This window comes from Camellia sinensis, chromosome 6 (genome assembly GCF_055761805.1).
Source record: "Camellia sinensis isolate YWXY chromosome 6, ASM5576180v1, whole genome shotgun sequence".
Classification (NCBI taxonomy): domain Eukaryota; kingdom Viridiplantae; phylum Streptophyta; class Magnoliopsida; order Ericales; family Theaceae; genus Camellia; species Camellia sinensis.
This window is the reverse complement of record NC_138966.1, coordinates 104,322,677-104,333,439: the sequence shown is the minus strand read 5'-3', so window position 1 is coordinate 104,333,439 and position 10,763 is coordinate 104,322,677. Positions and strand designations below refer to the sequence as shown.

The 10,763-nt window shown below is 44.8% G+C and overlaps 1 long non-coding RNA gene across 1 annotated transcript; it reads right to left on the bottom strand.

Moving 5' to 3' along the window:
* Positions 1-743: 743 nt before the first annotated feature.
* On the bottom strand, positions 744-3,225 carry LOC145792351 (uncharacterized). Its single transcript, XR_014331735.1, has 2 exons — positions 2,974-3,225; positions 744-2,244 (listed from the first exon to the last, which is right to left on the bottom strand). It is a non-coding gene; the product is annotated as an uncharacterized LOC145792351 (long non-coding RNA).
* Positions 3,226-10,763: the final 7,538 nt, after the last annotated feature.

Sequence of the window (10,763 nt, the reverse complement as noted above, 5' to 3'; positions counted from 1 at the left end):
TCCAAAAGAAAGCAAATAGGGTTAGGAAAAATCTAGGAGCACTTATATGCGAATGGATTGGTAAAGTCCGAGATTTGATCGTCCGAAGACAAAAAAATATGAATAATGTAATATGATAACAAAGAATAAACCATATAGTAGTTCTTCTAATTGACTATTTATCATCATAATGAACATTTCACTAAAAACTCTTGTCGGCCTATTATCTTCTTCTTCTTCTTCTTCTTCTTCTTCTTCTTCTTCTTCTTCTTCTTCTTCTTCTTCTTCTCATATCTATAAAGTTCAGCACTGCATAATATATAAAATAGCATTTTAACCTTAACTTGTAAATTGGCTTATCAACTGCATGCAACAAAAAAGCCCTTATTCAAACAATATATATATATATATATATATAGAAAGGGAAAAAGAAAGAGAAGCAATTGTAATGGGGAGAGAAAGAAAGATGAGAGAAAATAGAATATTTTATTAGAGAATCAGAAACCTAGCTATTATCAATGATATACACTAGGGATTATAATAAAGAGGTCACTGTTATGAGTGTGTTCATGTGAAATACGGCATACTTGTGACAAGTGTACTAATACCACAAGCACAAACGACTCCCCTAGTGCAAACATCACATGCAAGTGTCTACCCAATAAATCCTTTTCATACAAGTCTACTATGCTCCCCAATTAACATATACAAATATCATCACCCTACTAGCAACAAGTCACATCAAGTAAAGTAATGCAATCAAGTGAAACAGGTATAAACATGAATTATTGAGCCAAATAGGAATGCACAAAAGAAAATACAACTCTCATCCCCCAACTTGAATATGATATTGTCCTCAATGGAAAAGTAAAGAGAAATGAGAGAATATTACCAGAGATTGTAGGCGCACATCTAGGTAGGCATATAGTAACACAAACACACTCAACTGTTTTTTTTTTTTTTTTTTTTGAGAAGAGGAAATAACTAAAAAGAAATAAAAATAAAAATAAAAGAGATAAAGCAATATACAGTGGGTACTACGGAGAAGCCGGTGGCGGTGGTGGCGGGAAATGCTGGGCAAACAAGGCTTGCATCAAAGATCGCGTCTCAAAGGCTTCATCTTGAACCCGTTGCTGGATGTCGAGCTGGCGGGCGTGTAGCTGGTCGAAGGTCGCCTGAGAATAGTCTTGATGCGCCTGAAAATCCGTGCGCAACTCTATGAGACTCTAGTGGTGATCACGAAGAGTACTGTGGACCTGATCCACAGAGTGCTGAAGCTATAAGTACTCCTCCGAGTCATGTAGAGTGGGTTCCCCTTGGGGAGGCACGGGGGGAACAGGATGAGGTGGGTGGTCATGTACGGGGTCCTAGGCTTCATCAACTGATAAGGGGCACCAACCTGCTGTGGGATGTGAGATATGCTATGCTGTCATTCTCGCTGGCCGAAAGTCGGATACGCTCTATCAATCTCCTCATTCTCAGCAATGGAGAGGCTGTTCAGCTCAAACACAAGTGTCAACAAATTGGCAAATATCAGTGGCCAAGTCAGGTTCTGCATAGGTTCAGGCCGAACTGCCTCTCGTAGAAATTTTCGCAAATGCATCCAGATGATATGCTCAAGCGAGACCTAATAGCCATGCTGATAACCGTGTAAAACCTGAACAAACTCCAAACGGCGCTCAGCTCTATGCCCAAGTGGAAGGACATTCTTATGGACCACGAAATCAATGAATAGCAAGCGGCTAGGCAGCTTGCTCCGTCGCAAGTATGTGAAACTGTTGTCACCGTGGGCCCCCGAGAAGTATTGTTGGATGAGGCTATGTATGGGTTGTCGATCCTAAACTTCTGGGAAGGGCTGATATTCTGGCTTGGCGAAAAACCCTAACGCGGTGGCAATCATGGATGAGGTGATGTGGACAATATGACCATCAATGGTAGATAGCAATCCATCCTCGGTGAGTGACTCATACAGGTTCTGGTAGAAGAGTCGTACCAGATAAGGATAAGTGGGCACTGTCACAGTGCAAATGCCCAACTGTTGCCGGAGTTGGAGCTGCTCAACGCCCAAGTAGTGTCCGTGTCACGCCGAAAATATGGAATGTTGAACTGTGTGAGCTTGTGAAGCGGGCGGGAAGCCCACTCTGGCCGTGGCAAGTCACCCGGTGATGGTGGCGAGGATGGTGGTGACGGTGGCGGTGGTGGCGCCGAAGAGGTGGAACCTTTGGCCTTTTTGGAGGCCCAAGCGGAAATACGTCGACTCATATCCTGCACACACCAACAATAAACACATATACCCGTGAAACCAGCATGAGAATCAAATAAAATATTAAAGCACAAGTCTGCCCACTGATGTACCACATGCAATTCGCACCAATATTTTTTTTTGTATTTATTTATATAAAAACGAAAAGAATTAAATAAATGAAGAAAAATGACATTAAATAAACTAAACTAACCTATAAAAGAAGTAAACTATAGTACAAAATAAACTAAAGTATAGAATAAACTAAACTAAACTAAACTTTTTTTTTTGTGTGTCTACTAAAATAGAAAAAAATAAAATAAAAATTTAGAGAAAATAAAATAAACTAAAAATAAAAACTAAACTACTTAACAATTAAATGAACAATTACATCATAAAATAAAAATAAAAATAAAATCACTAACTAACAAGTAAAATAAAAATAAAAGCAACAATCCACTAACTAATGAAATTAAGAGAATCACTACTAAACAATTTAAACTAAACAAATATAGTAAATAAAAATAAGCTCAATTATTATTATTATTAGTGCCTTTATTTCTGAGTTTTTTTTTTTTGGCTTGGACCGCATGTGCGCCGGAGAGGGCCGCACGTGCGCCCATCGTCTTCTTGCCCAGATTTTTGACTCTTTTTTTTTTATTATTATTATGATGAACCAAAGATGAACAACAAACAAAAATTCTACAAATCTACTCCTATACCCACAGATCTACACAAAAATGAAAAAATACCTTAAAAGAGTGGAAAAAGAGGAAGAAAGAAAGATAAGTCACCGGAAAAAATGGTAGTCGCCGAAGATTCGACGGACAGAAAAGAAATAGTGATGCCAGCTGTGAGATGTTGATGAGGAAGAAGGAATGACGGTTGAGAGTTGAAAGTTTGGTGATGGTGGAGTGTGGTGATTGGGTAGGCTTGTGGGATTGTGAAAGAGAAAGATAGATAGAGATAGAGATGAGAGAGAGATAGAGACGAAATTGGTGAATGAGTGTGAGAGAAGTGGGTTTGGGTTTGATAATAATTTTTTTTAAAGACAAAAATAGAAAAATAAATAAATAAAAATTGTGTTTTTTTTATTTTTTATTTTATTTTTATATATACATATATATATTTTTTTTCAAATGTTCAAATTTTTGTTTTGTTTTGTTTTTCTTTTTTTATATTAATTTTTTTTTGAAAATAAAAATAAATAAAGAGATAAAAAGTATATTTATTTATTGTTATTTAAATTTTTTTTTTTTTGACATAAGTAAGTAAATTAAAAATAATAATAAATAAACATAACAAAACAAAATCTCAAGTAAATAATTTTTTTTTTCAAAGAATCGCCTCACGCACCCCTGCATCTGCTTTTAAAGCAGTGTGCAAAACTCAAATTCACAAAATTTCTTGCACGTGCGAGGCCCAGGCCGCACGTGCGGCGATTTTTTCTCTTTTGCTCTTTTTTTTTTTTTTTTCAAAAACTACCTTCCGCACGTGCGGCTCCATAGACGCACCACTTCATTTGCACCTGCTTTTAAAGCAGTGTGCACAAGTTGGGGCAGTGATATTGCCGCACGTGCGTAGGTATTCCCGCACGTGCGGGAATTTTTTTTTTTAACCCAAATTATACCAAATACAATTTTTTTCTCTCTCTTTTTTTAATATAACAATATATAAATATATATAAATATATTTTTAAAAGATTAAAGAAAAGTAAATAAAAACTAAGTACAACCCAAATCATGCTAAACCATGTCTACCTTCATTTGACATCTGAAATAAATATAGCACTTCAGAAAATAACGGATTGCCTAACAAGGGTATAATCTTCACGTGAAAAAAAACAAGGGTACTACTTTTCTTCCTAACTGTGTTTGTAACTTTCCCTATTCTCCAACAGGGTGATAGACTATGTTGATTTGGTATTCAGAATCGAGGCACATAAAGCTACGTCAACCTATGGGGCTGCCATACAGAGTTCAAGCCGGGGTAGTTTCAAAGCAATCTCAACACCATTGGGTATTTAAACCAGACTCTAGTCTCGAAAATTCCAAACCTTTGTGTTCTAGGCTTTGTCATTCGAACTGTAGTTTCCACCGTCTCAGTTGGTCTCCTAGGAACTCACTATAAACACGGTTAGGAGGCTATACCAGACCGTCAGATGCCGTTCGGGCACGGCTAACACCAAAGGAATTACACCTTTAGAGGATTTAAAGTCTCCTAAACGCAAATAAAGTACAACAAGAACAAAGAAAAGCAGAATAGAATAGAAGGTGTACGGGGAGCAAATATTCCGGCAAGCCCGTACTCCTTTCTTCCGAGCTCCGTTTATGTTCGATCACCTGCGAGCAAATAACGGTGAGTTGCCCAGCGGTGTGTGGCCGGAAAAACCCTCCGACGATCAAGTTAGCACACACCTTAAGATAGAGAGAGAGAGAGAGGAGTGTTTGAGTGTAAGAATTTCCTTACAGAATGTTCGTCTGTCTCGTATGGGGGGCGCAGACATGCTTATATACCCTCTGCGCCCCATATCCACTCCCAGTCATCTCCTGACACGTGGCTTCGCTATCCCATCTGTCAGCATAAACCTTGCTGAACATCACATAATCTCAACTGCCTGCCTTCTCAGCTGGAGCTCGGCAGCCGAGCTCCTCTATCCACGGCCGTGCTGTGCTTCATATCCAAGCACTTCACGGGCTAAGCCCAAGGAGAACCGGGGTAGGCGACATCTCGGCAAAGCCTAGCCCGGGGCACCTCCTGTGGTTGGCCTTCCTGCCGATTAAACGATTACCTCGGCTGACCACGCCTTTCTGGGCGCCGGTCATTCAACTTGACTGGCTCCACCATCGCCTGATCAAGCAGCTCGGTCCAACCGAGCACTGCCTTGCCAAGCAGCTTCTTTACGATCTGGGGCGGCACATACTTGGCCCAACTCCTGGCAGCCCATCTCCGAGCGGATCGCCGGTCATCTCGGCCCCATGCACCATTAGGCTCTCAACTTGCTTGGCCGTTGCCTCGGCCCAATTCCAGATCATAAATCTCCCTCTCAATTGCCCCTTAATTCCGTCCGCACGAGCGTGACTGGGATTACCTATACTACGACTGGGGTAACATTCCTTCGGTCTTGAAAATGCCAAAGGGCGACCGGGCTAGTTAACATTACTGTCTGCAAACTTGCTCGGTTATATTCCTCGGCTGACATCCTCTTCTTCGAAAGTAGCCCGGTTGGCTCTTCGACTCTTCAACCTGTCTCTTCAATTCTGACGTCGCCATAAATGGTAACACGTGGCGAGCTGCCATTGGTTCTCGAGCAGCCAACCCGCCGTTTTTGCCAGAATTTGAATTTGGGCGGTCTCTTTTGTCTATACATACAAGACCCTTCGTCCTCATTTTCCTCCTACTATCTTTCTGCAACCCGACTCGCCAGAGCTCTCGCATCTTCCTCCAAGCCTCGCTTGCCATTCTTTGTATTTGTGCTCGAAGGAAAAGTAGTTGCCCCTCACTGGTAAGACCTTCAATCCCTCTTTTGTTGCTATCTTCTTTAATATTTCACACATTAGGGCACTAAAACTTAGTTCTTAGGGCATAGGCCATAGAAACCGTCCCAAACCTCCCACTGTTCTTGGTGTTCTTTATTTTTCCTGAAGAACACTGAAGAACTGGGGGCGGACCGGGCTCCTGGTCTTCATTTGATCCCCAAAAAAACCAATCTAACCGAGCAAATAACATGTTTGTCATAACACCAGCAAAAACCGAGATAACAAAAGGAATTGGTCGCTCAACCGGGCTAATTCTGGTCTGCTTGGGCGACCGAGCTCCTTAGTTAGCTTAGACGACCGAGGTGGCTTGGCACTCTTAATGACCGAGCTAAAGTCCAGCTCCTTTCGCCCGACCGCGCTCACACTTGCCATCATTTTCCTGCAGAGTCCATGGGGACCACTGACCATTCCTGAGGCTCTCAAGGCCGAGCAACAACCACTTAATACAGTGCCAAACCCCTCAGCCGAGCTATCCTAGGCCGGCCACAAATGGGAAAATTTCGATTTCTCGTAGATACTCCGGCTGCACTGGCTGCATTCAGGGAGGAGTACGGCATTTCGGCCGATGTCCACCTTGAACTTGCAGAAATTGAGACGACGCCTTGGGGCAGAGAGGAATGCCCCTTCACCGTGCTATCCATTGTCGAAGGGGGCCTTCATTTTCCACTCAACCCATTGATTACCGAGTTCCTGCGCCGAACCGGGCTAGCACCTACCCAAGTGTCCACTAACACTTACCGGATAATAAACGGCGTGCACGAGCTAAACAACCGGTTAGGCATAAGCCTAGGTTTAGCCGAGATCCTGCTCCAATACACCCTAGGCCACACCGGCGACGGCCTCGCCTATTATCTTAAGATTAGACCGGGTAGAGAGAAAATCGTGACCGGCACACCAGACAAGGATCTTCACGACGATGATTTCTTCTGGGTGTCAGGCAATTACGAGACAGCCGAGGTACCGGGCTGGATGATAAGCAAAAACTTTGGCAGCACATGTAAGCCGCACAAATTAGCTCGGTTAATATACTTTCTTCATGTTTCTGTACTTATCATTTTCTTTCTTGTTTCTTTTGCAGCAATCCAAGCCTTGCAAGCCAACTATCATTTCCCCAACGTAGAGGCAATCAGGACCGCGCTCCGCTACCGCGACCGAGATTGTATCAATTGCTCGGCTACAGTCCCACATACAGATACTCCGCTCCCCGCCGGAGTAAATTTACAGAATTTCTCCGCGCTCCAACACCTCCACCAGATCCAACTCTGCCAGACGTTCCACTCATTCGCTTGACAGAGGAGCAAGAGATGGCCAAACGAAGCAGAATGAAGAACCTGCTCACCGCCACATCTGCCGAGATGTCGAGCGTTGTCACCAGCTCGCCAGCCGCCGGTCAATCCAGCTGCGCCGTGGTTGCTCTTGTCTCTCAAGCGACTGGGCAGTCCAGTCGAGAACCTGCTCCTCGCCGTGCTGGTAAAAGAGCTCGCGCAGACCCATCTGCCGAGCTTGTCGCCGAGCTGACCACCGAACATCCAACTGACACTCCTGTCCCAGTGCCGGCCTGGCGTCCACAGCTGAAGCACCGGGGTCAAGACATCCCGGCCACGGCTTCGATCAAGGGCGATAAAGAGCATTTGCTCGCCTTCGATCTTTCCAAAGCTCTTCTTCTACCGAGCGACGTGGTCTGCAGCGACCACGTCCCTGATACTCGGTTGGTAAAATCATCAGTGAAGTCTATGGCTAGGGTAAGTCAATGTACCTCTGAAATTTTCACAAGTGTTTGCTCGGTTCCTTTTCTAATCAACTTTGCTTCTTGCAGGCCATTCAGAAACAACACCTAGTAATGGAGCGCATCCATAGACTTCGGCAAAAGGCCAATGACACAGCCAGCCAAGTCCAGAGCCTCCAAGCCGAGCTCGGCCGGGCAAAGTCTTCACTTGAGATGGCTAACGCAGACAACAACAGGCTGCTTGGTCAGCTGGATGCGGCTGTGAAAAAACAGGATGAGCTCCAGACCGAGGTAAACGCGCTCAAAAAGTCGCGGAAGAAAGACTGCCGGGCTGCTAACAACGCCGGCTTCAACGAAGCCGAGCAGAGCTATAAGAAACAAGTCTTTGCAACACAAGACATTTACTTCAAAGCTGGCTGGAAGTCCGCTTGCGAGCATCTCGGCCAGGGCTCTGACACCGACGTATTTGCCAATCCTCCTCCTGCTTCGCTACCGGTCTACCTCATGCCTTACGCAAACGACGTCTTCAGCGCTTTGCAAGCTGAGGCCGAGGAAGGGCTTGAAGAGGGAGACGCCGAGACAGATACAGAGGCAGAGGATGCCGAGGTGCAGGAGCAGGCCGGCCATGACGAGCCCGGTGCCCAAGACAAAAGTCTAACCATCAACCTTGATGCCGCCGAGGACGAGTTTACCAATCTCTCCCCCTTAGTTTAGTTTTCTTCTCTTTTTGTATTTTTGCTTTCAGCGCTTCTGATGTAACCGGGCTCTGTCCCCACCTTTTGTATTGACTTTCTTATCAATGAAAAATTCAAATTTTGCCAAGTGTTTGCACGATTGTCATCAATTCCATCTTCAGTAAAACATCTCGGTATAAATCATAGATTGAACGAAACACCTCGTCAACCGGAATTCATAACTCGGTTGAAGTACTTAAGCAGAACAGAACAGCAAATTCATAAACCGAAATAACCATCTCGGTTGGTAATAACAAGTTGAACAAATCACCAACTCTTCCAATCGGAGTAAATCATCTCGGTTGGGAATAGCAGTTGAACAAATCACCAACTCTTCCAACCGGGATAAATCATCTCGGTTGGGAATTCTAAGTTGGACAAAACACCAACTCTTCCAACCGGAATAAATCATCTCGGTTGGGATTCCTAAGTTGGACAAAACATCAACTCTTCTAACCGGAGTAAATTATCTCGGTTGGGATTAGCAGTTGAACAAATCACCAACTCTTCCAATGGGGATAAATCATCTCGGTTGGGAATCCTAAGTTGGACAAAACACCAACTCTTCCAACTGGAATAAATCATCTCGGTTGGGATTCCGAAGTTGGACAAAACACCAACTCTTCCAACCGGAATAAATCATCTCGGTTGGGATTCTAAAGTTGGACAAAACACCAACTCTTCCAACCGGAGTAAATCATCTCGAATTTTTACATTAAAACAACAGTCCAAGTGCTAAAGCAAAATTACTTCTATATATTGACGAAAAGAATTACATTCTGCAGTGCAAGCCAAAAAATTCCTTTGCACAAGAAAAGAAAGCAAAATCGTAGACATAATATAGTTTCAGGTTGGCCGCATTCCATGGCCGGGGTATTGCTCTTCCCTCTAGATCCTCCAAGTGGTAAGCCCCCTTGCCCGCCAGACCGGTGATCTTGTAGGGTCCTTCCCAATTTGCCCCTAGTTTGCCTTCACCTGGCACCAGGGTGTTGCCCATAACCTTCCTCAAAACCCAATCCCCAACTTTGAACGGTCTGGGGTGCACCGTTTTGTTGTATTTCTTTGAGAGCTCTTGTTGGTAGGCGGCCACATGGATGAGGGCCTTCTCCCGACGCTCTTCCACTAGGTCCTGCTCCAAGGAATTAGCCTCGGCGTTCAGTTCGGGCTCAAAACTCTCGCTTCTTAGGGTGGGCATGCCAACTTCCAAAGGTATGACCGCCTCCATGCCATAAGCCAAAGAAAATGGAGTTTCACCGGTAGATCGCCGCGGGGTTGTTCGGTATGCCCAAAGGACGCTGGGTAACTCCTCAGCCCATTTTCCCTTTGCCTTCTCCAGCCGTTTCTTCAACCCATCCAGAATAGTCTTGTTCGATGCCTCGGCTTGACCATTGGACTGCGGGTAAGCCGGAGTGGAGTTGTAGAATTCAATCTTCAAATCTTCACAAAATCCTCTGAATAGGCGACCGTCAAACTGGGTGCCGTTGTCAGAGATCAAGATCTTGGGGACGCCAAACCGCGTGACCACGTTCTGCCAGACAAATCGCTTCACGTCTTTCTCTTTGATTGTTGCCAAGGGCTCAGCTTCAACCCATTTCGTGAAGTAATCTGTGGCCGCAATGAAGAATTTCCGGTTGCCCGGTGCTGTTGGCAGTGGCCCCACTATATCTAGTCCTCACATGGCGAAGGGCCAAGGACTTGTGAGGGGAAGAAGTTCCCTAGCAGGCTGATGGATCTGATGGGCAAATTTCTAGCATTTTTCGCACTTGCGGACGTACTTTTGTGCGTCGGCCTGCATGCACGGCCACCAGTATCCCTGCGAAATAGCTCGATAGGCCAAGGACCTGCCCCCTATGTGGCTGCCACAAATGCCTTCGTGAATTTCGTACAAGAAGGCCTCCACATTACTTGGGTGCACGCATTTTAGATAAGGACCAGTGAAGGATTTTTTATACAACGCACCAGATGGAGAGAGCCAAAACCGCTCTGACTTCACCCGGACTTTGTGTGCTTCTTTCTTGTCAGTTGGCAGAGTCCGATCTCTGAGGAACAAAATTAAGGGGTCCATCAAAGAAGAACCTAACGCGGCGCAGAGTACATCCGTCTGCCCGGCGTCTTCAATGCTTGGCCGTGGAAGAAAGTCAATTAATAGGAGGTTTGGAAACGTACTATCTACCATCGAAGCGAGGCCGGCCAACTCATCAGCTCGGCTGTTATCTTCACGGCCAATCTGTTGAACTCTCATTGCCTGAAACTGCTTGAGCCCTGACCAGAGCTTGGTACTTCGCCATTCTGTCATCCTTTGCTTCGTAAATCCCAAAGACTTGGTTAACCACAAGCTAGGAATCACTGTACACTAATAGCTCGGCAACCTTCATTTGAATAGCGCTCCTGAGCCCGGCGAGAAGGGCCTCGTACTCAGCCTCGTTGTTAGATGCTGGGAAGCCAAGCGTGATAGAATGTTCAATGGTTAGGCCATCCGAAGAGATAAGAACGATACCTAGGCCGACACCATGACGGTTGGACACTCCATCAACAAAAAGCTT